The 21,882-nt window shown below is 43.2% G+C and overlaps 1 protein-coding gene across 12 annotated transcripts in view; it reads left to right on the top strand.

Moving 5' to 3' along the window:
- LOC126875326 (homeotic protein antennapedia-like) overlaps positions 1 to 21,882 on the top strand; it is a 166,650-nt gene that overhangs the window by 79,365 nt on the left and 65,403 nt on the right. For 10 of the 12 annotated variants that reach the window (XR_007693345.1, XR_007693344.1, XR_007693337.1 and 7 more), the window contains exon 1: positions 19,712 to 21,024. The exons of 1 other annotated variant lie outside the window; for it this stretch is intronic. The gene's annotated coding sequence lies outside the window, so the exon portion shown is untranslated. Of the gene's footprint in view, positions 1 to 16,178; positions 16,233 to 19,711; positions 21,025 to 21,882 lie in introns of those variants that run through there. One more of the 12 variants, XM_050638202.1, reaches the window with a different exon arrangement.

Genomic DNA, 21,882 nt, shown 5'->3' with positions numbered 1-21,882 from the left:
TGAATATTGAGGCACCGATATCGGATTAAGTGACAACTAGCCGAGATAATTGCTTGAAAAAGCAATATAGTGTATATATAGTGTTCGAGCGGCGATCGTTTGGTCGCCATGTGATTCGAAAAAAAGGAACCGGTTATCGGGGACGATCGTGTTACATTGACCATTTTTTTTTTTCTGTAATCGTGATTTTGTCGCTGCCGCGTCCATTATGCAAATTGAATCGACACTATTCTCGACCATCTTATCTCGCCACTTATCGATGGGAACGATCGCTAAACAATTTTTAACGCTACACGTGGCTTCCCGAAGCTCGGCAAAGTTTTCCGCGGGGTTCCCGCCAAAAATGATTCCAGCCACCTATCGAATTCGGCAGGAACCACGAGGAAACGGATGTTCCGGAAAAGTTCGAGAGATGGCGTGTCGTGTGATTCGAGGTCGGGGCGGTGGAGTATGCCAGCTGTTTCCGTGCTGCCACCTTCAGTGGCCCGTTCAAAGTGAAGGCGGTACTGACCTGCGCGTGTCCCGCATCATCATAACACAAGCCGAACGCCATGCTGCCAGAAGATTTATGGGCCATATCATGGCGCGGCATCTAAACGATTATTTGCTGTTAAACGTAAACGGCTTATAAAAACGAGCCTGCATAATAGAGTAAATATAGGCTCGATGTTCGGCCCCGGTAAATTTATAGATCCACTTAAAACGATCTTGTATCGACGCACTGACTGCTAACCCTTAACCCTGACAGAAACTGTCCCGGACAACGTAGCCTTCGTAGAAATCGCCATCTACTGGACTTTTAATTTCTTTTCTCTTCTTTCGAATAAAAATCAGACAATTTTAAGCGAAATTAATTTTTTCTCGTACTATAAAAAACTTATTCAACGAGTCCTTGACAAATTTGTCCGCTGTTTCGTTCTGCTTATCTCTTTTGTTTTTTATTGACGCATTTAAAATTAATATTTCAAAAGGTGAAGAACAAATCGGACGGGGTCCAACTCGATCAGATATTTGCATGCGTCGATCGTCTTCCTCGTACATCAAGCGCGTGTTTAGAAAGTCAACCGAGTGCCTCCTATGAAGAACAATAATTTATTAAACGGATACGTCATCGCCCTGTTGCGATACTTGTGCGTTTCCCTCATTGAGAATCAGAAGAGTGAATCGCGGCATTTGAATAACAAACGGTATGCAAATTCGGATTGCCCCGCAGTCGTTTAGTCCCCCGTGCGGATCTCTATGCCGCGAAATCCGAAAATATACTGTGTCCATTGCCGAACACGCGTCTTCGATCATTCTACATCCTGATCGATTTATTATTCGTGCCGTTAAATATTTCAACGGAGTAAATCGATATCCCTTTCTCCAATGTCCTTAAACGTTTTCATCTGTCCGAAGGCAATTGATATTCCGTGTAATCGTCAAACAACTGTCAGTATTTTTCTCATTCTTATTTTAATTCCTGTCGTATATATTTCAACGATTACTGAACATTATATATTTATCGATAAATTTTGGACACCTCTTCGATGAATCACGATAGTGAAATAAAACAAAATATCGTCCAACATTTGATCGTACGTTTTAACGCAAGAATGAGGAAGTTCGTTTGAAATCTTCACAATTATTGCTAGCTTTTCGGCGTTGCGGTGATAAACGAGGAATCTTTGTACGTATAAATTTTAGTGGCCCTTTCTGTGGATCACCATAGTGAAGTAACGAAGCAAAAAAATTGTCAATGAAAAATCGAACTATTTCTCTGATGGTTTTTATCATCGACGCGTGAAAGTTTATGGAATATCCTTCGAAATTATTGCTGCTTCCTCGGTGTTGCGACGATATAGAATAAATTACCATATAAATAGGGTTCGGTGTTACATCGTATTTCCTTGTAGAAACAGCGCGGCGCGGCGTCCTCCGGCGTTCGTTAATCCGACCGGCTGCTCAGAAATACCATCGGCAGGGAAAGCTCTTAATGTTCTATTCTTACATCTCGCGGCATCTCCGGGGCCAGCGCGGCTTGATAGCCTTCCTCCAAGAAGATTTTAATTAAGCCCGCCCTTCCAATGTTTCGTCTGATTGGATGAGCTAATCCCGTTCCGTAGAAAATTTAGGGTGTCCCTTCTAGAAAGAGACTCAACCCTGCTCTCATGGCCGTTAACATTTTTTCGCGGCCTACTAAGAAAATTATAATGATTTATCGACCGATAAATAAAATCCACCCTTCCCCGGGCAAACCTCTGACATTCATCTTGTCGTTGACGTCGCCGCGTTTCTCTTGGACAATTCTGGTATTTTTAACGGGCGCGTGCCTCCGCTTCGATTTCATTTTTTTTTCCCCTCCCCCTTCTCCTTTTTCTTTACTTTCGATTTTCACCTCGAAACTTTTTTACGCCGCTTTAAATCCACCGTTATTCACAGCAAAGTGTCTAAAACAAGTAACACGTTACTAAGACGTTCTCCAGGGACGGAATAATTGTAGATCTCCTCCCGGACTTAAAAACATCCTGCCATGATGTTTTTCGGCCGAGGAACACGCGCAATATAGATGTCTTCCTTTTTGACAGAGCTGTATTTTTCTATGGTAGGACGAACCCTGAAAAAAAAACAGCTTGTTCGGCGATGAGTTTTCCGAATGATGAGTTTCGGTCGGCATTTTTGTCCATCGTCATGGAGGCGCAGTTGGGTCTCGGTGGGAGGGAAAGTTTCTGACCAAGTGGAGGGGGTGAAAGGGAAGTAGCACGTCAGGGGATGACGTCTAAATCTTCCTTTTCGTTTCACGCTGACTGCCCGCCCTTTCGCTGGCTACGCTCCTAGTCGAAACTCCCTTTCTGCTTGTTCTGCCTCCTGGAGGGGGTGGGTTCTTTTGGTACATTCGGTGGCAAAATCTTCTTCGGCTATCCGTCGGTGTAGTATAGCAAACTTTTCGAAACGAAAACGCGCTGTTTTATTTTTGTATAAGTCAACGACAGCTTTTGAATATATTAGGTTGTCCGAAAAGTGTCTTTCCTTTACAGACACGTCTTTATCTTTATACAGGGTGGTTGGTAACTGGTAAAAATTTTGTTTTTTAATTTTTTAATTTTTCCATCGAGATAACGATCTACAGTGAGATCCGTTCTAACGAGACGCGATAAAGTGCAGGCGTACCGACCGACAATTCAAAGTCGATTTTCTCGAAAACGAAGCCTCGAACGAAAAATTTTTATTCTACATTTTCGACTTGTTTTTTCGCCTAGAATCACCCCCTTCCCGCTTGTACCACCAGTTACCAACCACCCTGTATTAGGTTGTCGGAAAAGTGTGTTTTTTTCACAGACACGTCTTTATCTTTACACAAATATATAATTCGCTAAAATAATATAATTATATTATAATTTCCTTATAAAACGAAAGAAACATTTCGGATGACCTTAGTAAGTGTATTACGAGACATTAAAATGTAATAGCAAAGTATTTGCTCAGTCCAGTTACATGCAATATGTCTTTTCGTGACTCACGCTGAAAATATATTGTACTCTGTCATATACATATCTAATATAAGACTTGTGGGTTCGTATCTATCGCGTATTTAAATAACTGTAACTGGAATAGAGTGATAAAAATAATTATACAGGTACGTGTATTTCGATTTCGTACAGGCCGACATTAATTTTCACAAAATTATCTGTAATAATAGTAATTACGTACATATAATATTTGGGTCTGGATAAAAGTTGACAATAACTTTGACAAAGTTATCTACGTGTCCTTAGTAGTTACGAACGAATAAAAAATGAAAATCATCCTGATACCAGTTTTCTAAATTTTCCCATTAAACTCGATTATCGACGAATTTTTAAGTAAATTCTTACATTTTATTTCTATCAAATCAATCTTTATCGTACGAACGATCACGAAATAAGACATCTAGTATGATGTACATCTCCGACGTCAAAACAAAACACACTTTGCTATAGTACGGTTCCACGTCCTAGAACCGCGTAAGGAAAATAAAATTCCTCCGACGGTTCCGTAATCTGCCAGCATCTCATTGGGAAATGGGAATAAAGGAAATTCGCAATGAGAGAGAAAGCAAGAGGGAGAAGTTCATTGTGAATGGTTTTCCGGCGGGTCCCAGGGCCGACGTCGTTTCACGCAAAGCAGAGCGCGGTCCGTCGGCGCATTTATATTTTTATGGCGGTGAAAGTTGGTTCGGGGGTCGCGACCGTGAAGGCATTTCACGTCCCTAAGTTTCGTTGCCGCTGGAAAAACGAGGACAATAACAAAGAGACTCGAGCGAGTTTCACTTTTGCCCCCACCAACTATAAGCTCGGCTAAGAAAAATCTGCGGAAGGAGGAAACCAAAAGGAGTCTTTGTCACTTGTCTGCACCTGAACCAGTTTCTCTGTATCTTTCAGCGCGATCCTTCGATTCTCAGTAGGAGAAAACATGGAAATCTTCACTTTGTTTCGCAAGGTGAATTTCTCAAAATTATCGAGATTCGATTGTTTGACAAAAGAATTGGATAAAAGGTAAGAGAAATAATTAAAACTGCGCGAAACGTACAGTGGAGAAGGGACGATGACTGGGTTTGCTTAATACGCGATAGGGTGGTAAATTAGAGTATATACGTGTCTGATGAAAGATTGTAGAGATTTCGCGGTTAAACACAAGAGGATGAAGAATAGCCAGCGGTACTTTCAGCGACGCGGTTCGTAAATTTCGCGCTGGTATTCCGTGGTAATCCATCCTCGTGTCTCGGATTTCACGTAAACAGATCGCTTCGAGTTTTACGATTGTTTCGACCTTTCGAATCGTCTTGACGGTGTCGATTTCGCTTCTGTTTACATCTCTAGGATATCCAGTTGCCACTTGAAGTCTTGTTCCCAAGTGCGATATTGCACCCTAAATTACGAGTTTATAACCTAACCTCTCTACCATTAACGCGTACATTTTTATCAGGCAATTGTTTGCCAATGTAAACGTTCACCGAACGGGACACGGAAAATTGATGGATTGAGAAAGAAAGAGCAGAAAAATAAAGCAAACCACGGAGATTTAACACTTAAACCAGTCCAACTTCTAAATTATTGACTCATAATTCAATCCTATCTCTATCTACACAGAATTTTATTACATTTCTCTCTACGGGTACGAACTTTTTTAAACAAACTGTCGACGATTGGTCAATCAAAAAAGAAAAAAAAAGGAGAATAGCGGAGAAAAACGAGGTGATCGCGGGGGTAGAATCGCGAAACACAGTCGAGGCCGCGAGTTTCCACGTAACGCGCCGCCTATTCTACGAAATCGTGCACGTGTGCAACGCCGGATTCAGCTGCCTCGTTCGGTTCACGAATGAATTATCGCCCGTATGGGTTGGGCTCTTTCATTTCCAGTGCACGCGGTAGCTCCGTCCTTTCCTCCCTGTTTGCGCCGGCTTCCCCTTCGCCGGCCCTCTCTTTCCGCCGTATCGGTCGAGCCTGCCGTCAGCAACGCTTTTTCCCATCCCTCCGCGATTCAACCTCGCTTCACCACGCTCTCTCTCCCCTTTCTTTTTCCATTTCCAGCGGAAAGATACCGTACCCCCTTTTCTCTATCCCCTTTTCACCTCCCTATCCTCCGCCGTTTTTATAGACTGCAGCGTTTTCGCTAAATATCGAATCTGCTTCGTTTCACTTGATTCGCCGAGTTCATTTATTTTAAACGGAGGTAACCACCGAGGTCGGTTATATTTGAATTTTTAGCTTGTAAAATTGATATTCCGAGGGATTTAAAACGCGGTGCAAGTTGGCTTATGATTTGACGAATTTGTTTACCGGATGTTCGTTCGAGAGTTTGAGTTTGAGAAACGGTGGCTGGAAATTTCGTTTTGCGGAATATCTTGCTGGAGTGCAGACTCGGAGACTGGGAACCTCTTTCCAGAGGACAAGACACCCGTCACAACAGCTGCTCCTTTCCTCAGAGCTGCGCGTTTCCAAACTATACACAGGGCAACGACTGTCTTGCATTTTTGTTAGGAAATCGATACGAACGATTGTTAGGGGTATTTTTCAGTCGAATCTCGCGAATCTAATGGGTTTGGGAATTTTCGAATTTTCCGATTGCTCAACAGATACATGAGAAAGTGATATTTGAGGGTGTAATATTTAAAAGTTGGTATAAAAATGGCAGAAATATCCGAGGAACGGTTGTAAAAATGACAGAAATTGAATATTAAATAAATTGAATTTTAATAGAACTAATAACTTGGAAATATTTTGAAAATCGTGTAATTTCGTTATATTATACCGTGACGCCATCGAAGAAAATAAATGGTAAAGGTAGCAGTAATGGCTGGCGTGTTTCTGGATGCAATTGAGTGGTTGTTTTCCCCCTCCGTGGCCAGAGGGTCAGAGAAACGAGGAACGAATCAAAGGGAGAACGCAATCAATCGAATGTTTTCCTTCAGAACGTTCGCTTACAAACGTGACGGGGAGGAAACGCGAGACGAGGGTAAATTGAAATTCCGTGACACGGAAAGAACTTTGATTGGAAGAGGGACAACCCCTGCGAGATGTCCAGCAACAGAAACGATCTCATCTTTAGATGAAACTCTTACTTCTCTTATTTTTCTTCTTATTTCTTTCCCTTACTATCATTTTCCTAGAAACCTTCCTATTCTCCTCAGTCTCCATTAACGCAAAAAATATATATTTTTCTGTAAATTGACCTTAATTCAGGAATTAGGTTAGGAATTATTAGGTTTGGATGTACACTACAAGCCATAAGCGCAGATGCACTTACTCGTTATATTTATTGCAGAACTACCAATCTTTATTTTATACATTACATTGTACATTATACATTATCTTTATATGGTATTTTACAGTTATATACAACAACCCTTGCGAGATGTCCAGCAACAGAAACAATTTCATTTCAGATGAATCTCTTCTCTTATTTTTCTTCTTATTTCTTTTCTTTGCTATCATTTTCCTAGAAACCTTCTTATTCTCCTCAGTCTCCATTAACGCAAAAAATATATATTTTTCTGTAAATTGACCTTAATTTAGGAATTAGGTTAGGAATTATTAGGTTTGGATGTACACTACAAGCCATAAGTGCAGATGCACTTACTCATTACATTTATTGCAGAACTACCAATCTTTATTTTATACATTACATTGTACATTATACATTATCTTTATATGGTATTTTACAATTATATACAACAACCCCTGCGAGATGTCCAGCAACAGAAACAATCTCATCTTTAGATGAAACTCTTACTTCTCTTATTTTTCTTCTTGTTTCTTTTCTTTGCTATTATCTTCCTCCAAACCTTCTTATTCTCCTCAGTCTCCATTAACGCAAAAAATATATATTTTTCTGTAAATTGACCTTAATTTAGGAATTAGGTTAGGAATTATTAGGTTTGGATGTACACTACAAGCCATAAGTGCAGATGCACTTACTCGTTACATTTATTGCAGAACTACCAATCTTTATTTTATACATTACATTATACATTATACATTATCTTTATATGGTATTTTACACTATATACAACAACCCTTGCGAGATGTCCAGCAACAGAAACAATTTCATTTCAGATGAAACTCTTACTTGTCTTATTTTTCTTCTTATTTCTTTTCTTTGCTATCATTTTCCTCCAAACCTTCCTATTCTCCTCAGTCTCCATTAACGCAAAAAATATATATTTTTCTGTAAATTGACCTTAATTTAGGAATTAGGTTAGGAATTATTAGGTTTGGATGTACACTACAAGCCATAAGTGCAGATGCACTTACTCGTTACATTTATTGCAAAACAAACAATCTTTATTTTATACAGTACATTATACATTATACATTATCTTTATATGGTATTTTACAATTATATACAACAACCCCTGCGAGATGTCCAGCAACAGAAACAATTTCATTTCAGATGAAACTCTTACTTCTCTTATTTTTCTTCTTATTTCTTTCCCTTACTATCATTTTCCTAGAAACTTTCCTATTCTCCTCAGTCTCCATTAACGCAAAAAATATATATTTTTCTGTAAATTGACCTTAATTTAGGAATTAGGTTAGGAATTATTAGATTTGGATGTACACTACAAGCCATAAGTGCAGATGCACTTACTCGTTACATTTATTGCAGAACTACCAATCTTTATTTTATACATTACATTATACATTATACATTATCTTTATATGGTATTTTACACTATATACAACAACCCTTGCGAGATGTCCAGCAACAGAAACAATTTCATTTCAGATGAAACTCTTACTTCTCTTATTTTCTTCTTATTTCTTTTCTTTGCTATCATTTTCCTAGAAACCTTCCTATTCTCCTCAGTCTCCATTAACGCAAAAAATATATATTTTTCTGTAAATTGACCTTAATTCAGGAATTAGGTTAGGAATTATTAGGTTTGGATGTACACTACAAGCCATAAGTGCAGATGTACTTACTCGTTACATTTATTGCAGAATTACCAATCTTTATTTTATACATTACATTGTACATTATACATTATATTTATATGGTATTTTACAATTATATACAACAACCCTTGCGAGATGTCCAGCAACAGAAACAATTTTATTTCAGATGAAACTCTTACTTCTCTTATTTTTCTTCTTATTTCTTTTCTTTGCTATCATTTTCCTAGAAACCTTCCTATTCTCCTCAGTCTCCATTAACGCAAAAAATATATATTTTTCTGTAAATTGACCTTAATTCAGGAATTAGGTTAGGAATTATTAGGTTTGGATGTACACTACAAGCCATAAGTGCAGATGCACTTACTCGTTACATTATTGCAAAACAAACAATCTTTATTTTATACATTACATTGTACATTATACATTATCTTTATATGGTATTTTACAATTATATACAACAACCCTTGCGAGATGTCCAGCAACAGAAACAATTTCATTTCAGATGAAACTCTTACTTCTCTTATTTTCTTCTTATTTCTTTTCTTTGCTATCATTTTCCTAGAAACCTTCCTATTCTCCTCAGTCTCCATTAACGCAAAAAATATATATTTTTCTGTAAATTGACCTTAATTTAGGAATTGATTTATATAGCACGTAGCTAATTCCCTCTATTAGGTTTGGATGTACACTACAAGCCATAAGTGCAGATGCACTTACTCGTTACATTTATTGCAAAACTACCAATCTTTATTTTACACGGTATTTTACAATATGCACAATATTATATTATTAATATTATATTACAATACATACAATACATTATAATACAATACAATACAATACAAGTATACAATACATACTTGTTACAACATGAGAATGAAGTAACAAATTCGCACTAAAAGAATTTTTATAAACGGAACAAAATTGATGACGAAATAAAACGCGCAATTTGTATGAAATATCAGTAGACGTAACACTTATGTCCGTCGGTGTACATGTCCGTATAATTACCTAAAAAAAAAATACCATAACTCAATCTACCCATTGCATTACAAAAAACCACGAACATTACAAACGACGTAAATAAAACGAATATATAAGAAAAAAAAACAGAATAAAGCACTGAACAAATTCTAGTAAAGTAACAAGGGTGACACCCCTTTCTAGAAGGGGGTTAGAAATTTAATCGCGGAGAAAAGGGAAGAGTAATGGCGGGTAGTAGCGGGGATGGCGTCGAATTGAATGTTTTCGTTTTGAGGTGCGCTTTGGCCGGTCGATCGAAGCGGAAGAGTTCCTCGAACAGGGTAAATTGGAATTCCGCGACGCGAAGAGTAGCTCGGTTAGCTCACCGGGCCAAACAGGGGGTCAGTGGGGTGAGGACGAGGGCAGGAAACCGGAGAAAACGAGTATATGCGGAGGAGTAGCGGAGAAGAGAGAGCGCGAAGGAACGGCAGAGAAAAGAGAGAGATACCCAAGGAATATTTACTGCCATCTTCTCTACCACTTACCCACAGATTCCCTGCCTGAACTTGTAAACACCTCTTAACTATATAGAGATAGTATCTCGGTTTCCCTTCTCGTGTAACCTAAGCAGTTACGCGGTTGTTATAGTCGAAAGATTATTAATTAGATCGTTGCGTGATTACGCACGAATTTCCTTTTATCTCTGTTCCCTATTTCCTCTACGTTTCTTCATTGCTCTTTTACTTCTCTTCAATTTGTAATTCCTTTACGTGGAAATGAATTTTCCTATAGAGACGCAAGGATGGTCTCTGTGTCTCTCGATTTCTGCATTTCCATCCCTCTCCTACACCACTGCGATGCCGAGAGGTTTAATTGATTCGAACCGCCGCGACTATCGGATTATTAATTGCGCTGTTAATCGGGCACGACGGTAATTAAGCTGTCGACGATTCAGTTTTATGATGCCATGCGGCTCATGCGCCATGCGTTTGCCTTTCGCTGTTCCCTAGCCATCGCAGCTTCCTTCCTGATCGTTGTCGAACACGTAAAAGACCTTTGATTCCATGCAGATTTATAGGTTCCAGGAAGGTTGGAAATTTCTTCGGTTCTCGCTACTTTCGCAGATATTCTAACCTAAAAAAGCATTTCTACATTTAGCGTGTGGAGAAATATGTTTCGTTTTCGCGATCGCAAACGTAGTGATAATCAAAGACGGATGCCAAACATATCGAAGATTTACGATGACAGATGTCTCGCAGGCAAAACTGCACGTTCATTAATATTAAGAACGCGGACGATAAGCAGCAAAAATTACGTCAAAGTGGTGTTAACGAGCTGCCTCTTGCGAAATCGAAATTCCTCCATGTTTAATGATGGCGATTAAACATGGGCGTCGCAACGAAAGTAAAATTGGCGACAGGACGGAAGCGAGAGGAACACGCGGAAGCGGCAAAACCGGCGGCAGCATTGCCGCGATAATTGTTCGAATTCAATGAAATTGCCACGAGCTTCCGACCGGCCTGTTTTTCGATCGATTCGCGCGCCACCTCGTTTCGCGTCTGTCGACGCCGGGCCCCTTGTCGATCGGTTCACCTGAATAAACCAGTCGGATATTTGTCAAATGTCTGAATCAATATTTGTCGCTAAAGTGTCAGAAGAAGTTTTATACGGGACGTCCTTGCGATTCGAATGCGTGTCGCGAGAAATGCTATTTTATCGAATCGTACGTTCGTACATCGTTGCTAATCTATTAATGGAACATCTTTGCCAGAAATTTCTCTAACCGCAGAATCACAAGTTAAGAGACAGATCAGTTTCAAGTAGGTCGGTTTTAATCCTTGCACGTGTAAATATCCTGCATTTTAGTTTCAATGGAGGTATTTTGGAATGAAATAACGTAATAGGGGACCGCTAAATAAAGAAATTATGATACTCGTCAATTATTAACTCTCTGGTTAGTAGTTTTAGGTTAGGTTTCATTAATTTAATCCCTTGTTACGGCGTTTTAATATCTCTACGTGCTTTTGTAATCAAAGAATTGTACATTTCTATAGAATTTTTAAATATCCCAAATTATAAAAAGCGCGAGAAATATTTTCAGAATATTTCAAAAATATTTCCACATTTTTTTGAATACTTGAAGGTTCGTATATTTTTTGAGAATAATTTTTCTTAAATTAAGAAAATATTAGAATTTTTAATTGGCTGGCACAGTTACGGGTGATCGTGGTTATTTGCTTTTTTTTTTTTTTTTGAGAAAAACGCGGAAATAGAGTGATTTCGTCGGTTTTCCGTTCGATCGAGCGAAACACGATCGGCACCGATGTCAACACGGAAATCCTCAGCTTCTATTTTATTCACGACGAGAGAGAGTCAAAGCGAAGAACGTTGTTCGGCTACGTGTGTTGAAAGCGGAAACGCGGAAGGGACTGGAGGATCCGCGGAGACGATGCTCGACACGCAGTGCACACGTGCATACGTATAGCGTTGTATTTCATTCTTCGTTCGCGTAAGAAACATGGACTATACTCGATTATTATTATTAAAAATCACCTCCTCGTTTGAAAATGACGAACGAACCGTCGGATGAAATTGGAAATTGAATAGAAAACGAAGAAGGCAACTGACGATTACATATCAATAGGTTACAGTACAATATACGTAAAATTCTAATTTTAATTCTAATTCTTCTAATATTAATACGTAATAATAACGAGCATATTTCTAACCAGAATGAAGGAGACTATTCTTCTAACATTATGTTCCTTCAAACTGAATATCACATGCGTGTTCAAACTGACGTGAGAATTTTATAAAAAAAACCATTTGCCTCCGTGCAACCGTTGCGTTTCACACGACCATCCAATAGCGTGGACCATTCGATCTCATATCTCTTTCCACCCAAACGTTCTTCGAAAAAAAAAAGAGCGGCTAGAAAAACAGAGCTCAGCCAGTGCTAAAAAATCGGGGACGAGGAACATGTATTTCGTCCCTCTGTCTCAATCCAAGCAATTTCCATTCGGAAAACCGAGCGTTTTCCTTTGAACGACAAGAAAAAGAGGGGAAAAAAGCGGCAGTGCTCACGGCTTGTAGCCCGAAAGGCAAGAAATCGAAGCCCTGAAACAACGAGAGAGCCGATGCGCCCTCGTAGCTTGTGCAGAGACGCCGGAGACGCGGAGATGTAGAACGAGAGAGACAAATAGAAGGAGACGGTGAAACCCACTAAATCAATACTCTGCCATCGCTCCAACTCTAGCTCATCCCCTCGTGCCCCCTTAGCTGCCAGCGTACCTCTCACTCTCTCTCTCTCTCTCTCTCTGCTTCCTTCTGTCTCTTTCTCGCGCGCGTTCTCCGCTCCTCCTTCGGCGTCGTTCCGTTCGTGGCATGCCACCCTTCGTTCCACCCCCGTCACGCTCTCCGGCCCAAAACTTCTCTCCGGTTACTCCCGCAGAGAGTTTGCCTGTGTCGGGGTTGAATTTCCCCCTCGCGCGTCTAACTACAGCTCGCGAGACGTCCACGATCAGCCACGAGGAAACGAGCTTCCTACCGGCCGTCTTTCGCGATACTCCACCGTGTTTCCTCGCTTCACGGTGGGCTCGGTCTTCCGGCTTCCACGGACCGACAGAGCGTGTCCAGCACTTCGCTGTAGGTTCGATTGCAGGATGCGGCCGGTGTCGACTCGCTGCTCGGAACTCGTACTTGCTGTTCTATTCTTGGGGGTATGCTCCGAATGCCTGATGAAGAATTCGTTGCGTGGCCGTTCTGGATTGTAGCCTTCGCTATATGCTCGATGCTCCAGCGCTTCTGTCGAGTTTGTTGTTTCAAAAGACGAGGCATTGTTTGGCTTGGTGCAAGGGAGATGTATTATCTTGGCCACTGTTTTTAGCTACCTAAAATTACGTTCCTCCGTCTTTAGGCTATGTTCCGGCACGATGGAAGCGTAAAAAGTCTCGAATGATCGCGATAAATCATTTGAAGTGGCTGTCGAATTCTTTGCCCCTTCGATTTTGTTCCTACGTGTACCGCGGTTCTTATACGAAAAAGGAAGTCGCCAGTTGGATAATCGTCCGCCGTTCTAAAAGTCGAATCGTAAAAAAACATCGTAGCATCGAGTTTCGAGCGTCCGCGTAAGGCTACGAGGATCAAAAGGACACGAGTCTACCCGAACATGGTCCACGCGGATATCACGCGATTCATCAGCGAACTGGGTCACGTAGATCTGCTGGCACACGCTCACGCAAGCGTCCACCATTTGCGGACCACTACCGAACCTATCTACGATCGTGAGATACGACTGGCTTGCGAAGAAGTAGGAGGAAGAGGTCACTGATTGCCGAAGGGGACCGCTTCAGTGCGTGTCTGCGCGGCCGAGTGTTAGTCGACGATCTGGCTAAGCTCGTTGGCCCTCTTTCTTTTGTCCCTTTTCTTTCTTTTTTCTTTCTCTCTCTCTCTCTCTCTCTCTCTTTCTCTGCCTATCAGTGTACGATCGTCGTGTAACTCGACGAATGAACAGTCAGCTGCCGTTTTGACGGTCACCGGGCTACCGACGCCATTTGCGTTGCGGTAATCTCTCTGGCGTCGGGGTCGAGCTGCTACAAGTTTATTTATCGAGTTACTCGACCAGCAGTTTATGTTTTGTTCATTAGCAGGACTACGAGCCATTTTTTCCCTGCGTGATATCGTTCTCTGTAGTTTCTATCACGTCAAAATTCTCATTGAAAGGGAGGCATTTTTTGGCTCTGAATAAATAAATCAAGCAACGAAGAAAATGCAAGATGTACTTGTAACAAGTTGCTAGAAACTGGAGGCTATTTTTCTAACTCTCAATATGTAAATGAAATCAAATTTATCGTAGAATTTCATTTATCTAAATCCGTGGAGTTTAGTCGTACGACACAACACGAATATGATTCATGTAGGTATCTGTAGTTTATATAGCAGAAGTTTCTAGTAGAACCTATCGAAATCGTGTACAGAATCATTGAAATTCTGTCACCGAACTTCACATAATGGAAATTCATCCCACCTATGATTTTTCCTCGTGTGATAGAAATTCACGTTCAGATGAATTGACATAATAGACAGGAATACGCTAAAATTGAATTTCCAACAAACGGACTTCTACTCTACTTGGCAATTCCATTTTAAGATTCTCATCCCATTAATCCTGCTGTCTATTTATCCCGTCGCTGGAAATAATCCGAAGGAATCAACATTCCTGGGGCATCGATCTGAAACATTTAGCAAAGGCGACATCCCTGAAGCCGAAGTACGTGCGCAGCACCGATTAAAAGTCTGGATTAGCGGCTGAAAAAGAAGGGAACCGCGGCAGTCTGGCAGCTTCTTAAAGGGAGCATCGTCGTCCTCCCGGCGAGTCCAATTACACGGGCAGCGGCTTCTGCTTTGTTTCACGGCCGTTGCCCGTTGTCTGATGTCTCTCTCTCTCTTCCTCCTTCCATCCAGCATTCTCGTTCCCTCGTTCTCGTGGTCTCGTTGCGGATCGCGGTCGTACACGGTGCAACTTCCGTTGGCAGCCAGCGTTGCGATTCCGCCACTGCCACCTAGCGCTCCGCAACTTAGCGTCCCGTTAATTTCTCGCGATCCGCGCTGCGATTACGCGCCGCCGAAAATTTAGCGCTTTTGAACCGCCCTTTAAATCTTCGCGCGCTCTCCTCTTCGTCTGCGGCTAGTCGGGCCGGAAATAGCGTGGTGGCCACCGCCGTGTTAGCACCGCCTAATACGCTCTTCGCGGCCCACTTATTTATTAGGCGTATTAACTCGATCCTGTTGAAACCGTCCCGACTGCTAATTAAATGTGACCGTTCCTCGATTTGCCCGAGTCAATCACGAGACGATGGCCTCTTCTGTTTCTTTTGCGCTGGCTGACGAAGAAGGGCGTGTCATCTTAAATATGGCGCTGGGCTTGGTGATGTTTCGCCGTAAATTTCATTGGAAGGTCATGGAACGCTGTTACTCGAAGGCTACCGATCGTGATTGATTAATTAACAGTGAGACGCTCTTGTTTCTCCTCCACTGCCATTCTTCGTCCCGAGACAATTCATTTTGCTTCGATCAATAAGAAAGATAAAGCTACTTACGGTCTATTTTCGACGTATCTTGCCGATCACATGGAAGAACGGAAGAATATTTGTATTTTGTAACAAAAATTCACTCGGTTTATTTCCTATCGAATAATACGTTCTTCGTTGAAACCGTTCGACAAAACACGCAAGAATAATATCAAATCACAAAGTACATGGTAATTCCATTCTAAATATCAAACGTCGATTCTATCACGAACATATGTACACATCACGAGATCCGCGCATTGCTTGCAGCGCAGCGCAGCAAACTTCACAGCAGAACACCAGTGTTTCGGAGGTGTTCACGGGTTTCAATTAGGCGCAGCCAAGGATACGCTTTCTTGTAGCTATAACTTGTGGGCGCAGTCACGCATTTGACGATCAATTAACGGAACGCCGCGTGCAAGGCGATAGAAAGAGAGAGAGAGAGAGAGAGAGAGAGAGAGAGAGGGAGATAAGACTTTAGTTTCCTAAACAAGTAATTAACAGTTGCGATACGTGATGTAACCGAGTGCGTGCAGTAATAGCCCAGAGAAATTTCGCCGAACCCGGTGCTGCCGGCACATGTCGATTAATATTTATAACGCGATGCACTCTTTAATAACGCATTCCGCGTACGCTGTCCTTCTTATCTCGCGATATCTTTGCAATTAATTGCCGCCTGGCAAACCGCTCGCCACTAATTAATCAAAATCTTCTCTTCTAACTGTTGCAGGTAAGAGCGCTTTGACGTTTCTCCTACGCGAACGCGTCGTTCACGGTGATGCCGGTAAGTGTTGATACCCTCTGGAGCGTGATACAAACGACGATGTACATCTGGTAATTAGAAACGCCTTGGCACACGGGAATTTTCCTATCAACCGTGTGCCAACGGTTCGTCGCGCTTTGCGAAGGAAACGATCGCGTTTCGCAGCGCAATTTTACGCCTCGTACCTCGATCACATCGAGTATACGCAACCGACGTTATGTTGTTAAAGTTATTAGGGACGTTATTAGCAGGAATCTCGGTATTTTGCTTCTAACGGCACCAACGCTGGCTGGCTTCGGTGTTTCTATTAACGTACTGTTTGTCGTTAGCCAAGGTTCATTCAATAGCAGCAGGTATGGCTGTTTCGTGTCGTAAAGTCACGTTTCCATGCATACGCGTGTCTTGTAAAACGATATATGTGAAACACGCGCGATGGTGGTTCTTCGGTAGACGAGACTGCAGGTTTAGTCTTTTTTGCAAGGTGTCTATGGTGTTTGACGAATAAATTGATGTTAGAAGTTCCTTTCTCGTGATATTTCTCTTAAATACGCTTCGGTTATTTTGAAAACAGCCATCGTTTTAAACCGATCATCGAAATACGGTTATTCTCGTTCGAAATCCAGAAACTTGGAAACAATTGTATCCGTTAGCGAAATATAATCTTCGAACTGATGTGACTACTTTTCAAAAGTCATGTTTTCATGCATAGGTGTGTCCTTGTAAGACGATACATGAGAAACACGAGCGATGGCGGCGAGACTGCAGGTTTAACGTTTTTTGCAAGGTGTTGTCACGCGCTCAAGGAGGCCACACGCTCAGAAACTGTAATACGATAGCCTAACACATGCATGCCACAGCCATCAAAACAATAACCAAATAGTAACGGAATAGCTGCCTCTGTGTACACCAGGGGGACCAAAACCTCAGTGTAAAAACCCTCCCAAATAAGCGCTCGGGATCAGTCTGTTGTAACACTTTGAACAGTAACTTTGGTGGATTTGTATAATAAATTCTATTATCATAAACAAAGTTCAATTTCTTCGCCTCATTTGTGAAACGTTCGAACTGCGACGCGACGAGATCACCGGCGATCTATCATTTTCGTAATTTCTTGTGTCTCCTACGTGACAGTGGCTACGTCGTTTGACGAATAAGTTGATATTAGAAGTTTTTTCTGACATTTCTCTTAAATACGGTTCAGTTATTTTAAAAACAGCCATCGTTTTAAACCTATCATCGGAATACGGTTATTCTGGTTTGAAACGCAGAAATTTGGAAACAATTGTATCTGTTAATGAAGTGTAATCTTCGAACTGATGTGATTACTTTTCAAAAGTCACGTTTACACGCGTAGGTGTGTCTTGTAAGACGATATATGTGAAACACGTGCGATGGTGGTTCTTCGGTAGATGCGACTGTGCAGGTTTAGTCTTTTTTGCAAGGTGTCTATGGTGTTTGACGAATAAATTGATATTAGAAGTTCATTTCTCTTGATATTTCTCTTAAATACGCTTCGGTTATTTTAAAAACAGTCATCGTTTTAGACCTATCATCGAAATACGGTTATTCTGGTTTGAAACGCAGAAACTTGCAAACAATTGTACTCGTTAGTGAAATATAATCTTCGAACTGACTACTTTTCAAAATAACCCGTCTGATCTTTCCGTATGAACCAAGCAAACAAAAATAAAACAGTTCTAGTGTTTATAGGTTGAACGTCATTCGTACGATATTATAACAAAAATTCAAGGTGATCGTTAAAAAAATAGATACAAACGTAAACAATGAATATAAACATGAAAATGACATATCGGATCAACGCTTTTTGTTACCGATATTAACTCTAAAGCTACCTCAATATAATTCTCCTAAACAATTACTGCAAACCTAACCTACAATTCTGCGACTTTTCACGAACGAAGCTCAACAACCTCTGCCACGTCAACCAGCTCGAAATTATCAGTTTCCATTCAATCAGCATTACACGCAGGTGAATCGAGCATGATTTCATCGGCTGTACGTCGATGGCGTGCTCGCTTATTTATATCATTTGCTGCCTGGTAGGGCGTTACGGACAGGGCGAGTATCCACGCGCTTCTGTTGGCGATACGCCGGCACTGGTCGCTCGATAACTTCACGATGGCCGCGAAAAGATTGACGGCCGGATCCGTCGATGAGTTCCGTCGGACCGAACAGGGATTTTCTGCGATTTTCCGCGCGATCCTCGCGCTCGTAGGCCGTGCACGTCTCGCCGAGGTTCCAGAGACTCGCATTCAATTCGGTTCGCGTACGGCCTCCTCGTGGCACGTGGTGCGTCGGCCGCGCCGATCGCTCCACACTCCACGCCGTTTTCCATCTCGAATCTCTCGTTTCGCTCGTATTTTCGCGAGTCTACCGCGCCCGAAAGCTCGTTTCGATGGAGTAACACTGGTTTTTTTGAAATAGCTTGTACATACATCGAAGTTTCAGAGGCAATATTTTACGAAGCCGGACTGGCCGGAATTTGCCAGTTTTTAAAAGCACGCCGGGCAACCGCGGCGTGTACAGGGTGGTTTTTAGAAGGGGAAACGATTATGTGGGTGGAGCGGTGGGAAAGTCGATGTTTTCTATTTTTCCCTGATACGAATTATATAGTCGGAGATAACGTCTACAGCGGATAAAGCGAATGAAAGATGGAATTGATACGGGCGAAATATCGGCCGCGGACCGAAGTAAATTAATCGATTAACCTTCGCGTTTCAACCAACGCTCCGCTGAAAACTGGCCGACAGATCGATCAGTTTCTATTTGCATAACGAAAACAAATCACAGGAAAGCGTTCGTCAAATATGTATATTCCAGAAAGAAAGACGTAATTTTCTTCTTTAAAAAAACGTACACCAAGTATCGGTGAAATCTGGCTCTTCGACAAAGCTATGCTACGCACCCTCTCGTACACATTCATCGTTCGTCTCTTAGGCGTTCGGTTTCCTCATCGACTCTCCAATTTATTTGGTCCGGTTGGAAACGAATACGGGTAACGACTGGTGGAATACGGGCGATCAAATGTTATCGAGCGTACGCGTCCCTTTGTTGACGCAGAAAGAAGCAGCGTGACAGCGGTTCGCAACCCTCGATCCTTCCATAATCGAATCGAGGGAGGGACGTACATAGCAAACGAGCGAGTGAAAAGCAGCAACGATAGGATACGATTCATCGGCGGAGCAGAGGAGATTCTCTGTTCGCGGGAGAAAGTGTAAAGCAGACAAGGAAGACGAGGAAGCAAAGGAGAGAAAGAGAGCGAGCAAGCGTGACGAAGACAAAGAGAAAAGGAAGAAGAGGGAGGGCTGGATATACGCAACCACCGTCGTGTTGGATCACGGGGGCGTAGAGAGAGGAGCGAGAGAAGGAGATCGGCGGACGCGGGTGTACAGGGGCAGAGTTAGAAGAAGACAGAGAGAGACATAGACGAAGAGCGTAGCTCAACGCATGTGCACAGGGCGCCTCGCGTCGCGGCGCTCTGGTCCCGCCGGTCGGAGGCTGCGAAACCGAACGGCCGGAATTCGCGGACCAGAGTGGTCGCATCTCTCGGTTCAGATATACACGCGCAGCGCAAGCCCCAGGTCCGCGGTTTTCCATGAAAATCGAGGAACGCGCGGCCCACCCGACGCTGGCCAACGCTATCGTACCAGCTGAATCGCGCGTCGATCGTCGACGGAATAATGCCGCCGCGAGTATCGTTCCGTCATCGGTGACGAACAACGATCATTTCGAAGCACACGCTCCACGATCGTATCGCGACCACGGTGTGCACGTGCGACATGATCGCCCGGAGAAAAAACGTCCGCTGAATCCAGCCTATCGCTGGTGTGTCCAAGTCTCTACAGAGGGAAGTGCGTCCAGTTAACAGAGACGATCGTACGGCGCTCTGAGGCAGCACACGGTGAAGTCATTGGAGGAGAGTTGACGCGGTGTGTCTACCACTTGGCGAACAGAAAATCTTCTTTTATCTGTCGCGACGCCGGCGGATGTTGTTGCATCGACAGGCTTCACGGATCCAACCAGCTGCATTCGCCTCAGAATCGAACACGAAATACGATCGAATGAACCAGTGGGGTTCATGACTCGCTAAGGCAATCGCTCGCTTATTTTTTATTGTTATTCATCGGCAGACGGCTTGGCTGTGGCTGGCACTCGCGATACGTTAAACGTTCCACGACCGTTTACTCAGTGGGATTTTATGCGAAACGTTGACGCGAGTAGGTCGAGTGGTTTTTGTTAGTGTGCGGGCGTAAAGGACGCGAAGAAGAACACTGAGAAGTGACACGCGTATTTGAGAATACGGCACCGGTCGCGGATTCTGTGAAACGGTGGTAGCGAACAGGCTCGTGTGAGAGAAGGGTGATGGTGATTGGACTCGAATGGTCGCTTCGCGTCGTAGAGCAGAGTAAGTTTCCACGAAGGACACATGTTTGGTGGACGGTGTCGGGTCGTTTCCACTCGAGGCCAAATAATTCGGTGCTGGCTGGCTCGGTGACTGTACGTGTTCACGTTCGGTCTGCCAGGACCACGACCACGAGCACGACTAGGGCCACGGGGCTGCCCGAGGAGGTGCCGGTGCGTGGAGGGAAGAACCAGCCACGACGGAGCCCAGCGCCGGGGCACGGACAACAAGGCCCCCGGTGCAGGGAAGAAGCCAGGCAGAGGGGGAAACCGGGGCCAGCGTAGCAGCAACGGCCCTGAAACTACAGGGGAACCTAGCTACCCCCTTGCACAGGGGGGAAACCAGGAGGAGACCTCGCCGACGGAGGCGACGGAAAAAGAAGCGACGGAGGTGAGCGCGTTCACTCCCATTCACTTCCTCATTTTTCACCGCTCGTTCTTCGATTCTCCGTTTCTTTTCTCCTTCCCCTTCCTCGTCTTCGTCGTCAACGCGAACCGTAGCGATCCTTAGCGTGTTTTTATTCACAGCGTGCACGGTTGCACGTCGTCGAAACTGCCGCCTCGACACGTGTAACTCGCACCGATCTTTGGAAACGAACGAGATTTCCTGGAGCTTTTGCCACCAGGATTGAGTCGTCGTGTCTCGTTTCTCGAGCGTAGATTTCACGATTCGTGGAAGTACGCGGATCGTGTCACGTGCACCGGCGAAAAACACCAGCGGTGCACCGGTTCTCGCGGCCTCCCTTCGGATATCGAGCGCGAACGCTAATAAAACGACGCGCAGCCAACCGAATTGCCGCAATAACGCGATGGAGATCCGGTTTCGCGAGCATCGCCTGGCTTTTTACGAATTATCCACCGGAGAATGCGACCGGTGTGGTCCTAAGAGGGGAGAAATGCCGGCTGAAATTCCACGGCTGTCCGTCGGTCGAATCTCAACGAGCCTTCGATTCGAGACGGACGCGAAACCAGCGAGTTTCGAATCGTGGATTTGTTTGCTCGAGAAACAGGCCGCACACGGAATTCGACGCTCGCGACAACAATGAGCGTCGCGCGTCTCGCTAAATATAATTCGCAGTTCTGATTCACCGGGAAACTAATTAATTTGGCCGGCCGTCTCCCGCAATTTATCGCTCTAACACTTCCAACCGTGTAATCCAGCCGCGCGAATTGGACGCCTGCACGACGGCATTCTTACGTTTCACCGATTTTTCAAACAAAATCGTTTTTCTTAGAACGCGTCGAATAG

The sequence above is a fragment of the Bombus huntii genome, chromosome 18 (assembly GCF_024542735.1).
Source record: "Bombus huntii isolate Logan2020A chromosome 18, iyBomHunt1.1, whole genome shotgun sequence".
In the NCBI taxonomy this organism is placed as follows: Eukaryota; Metazoa; Arthropoda; class Insecta; order Hymenoptera; family Apidae; genus Bombus; species Bombus huntii.
The sequence above is the reverse complement of the archived record's forward strand: the minus strand, read 5'-3'. Positions and strand labels throughout refer to the sequence as shown.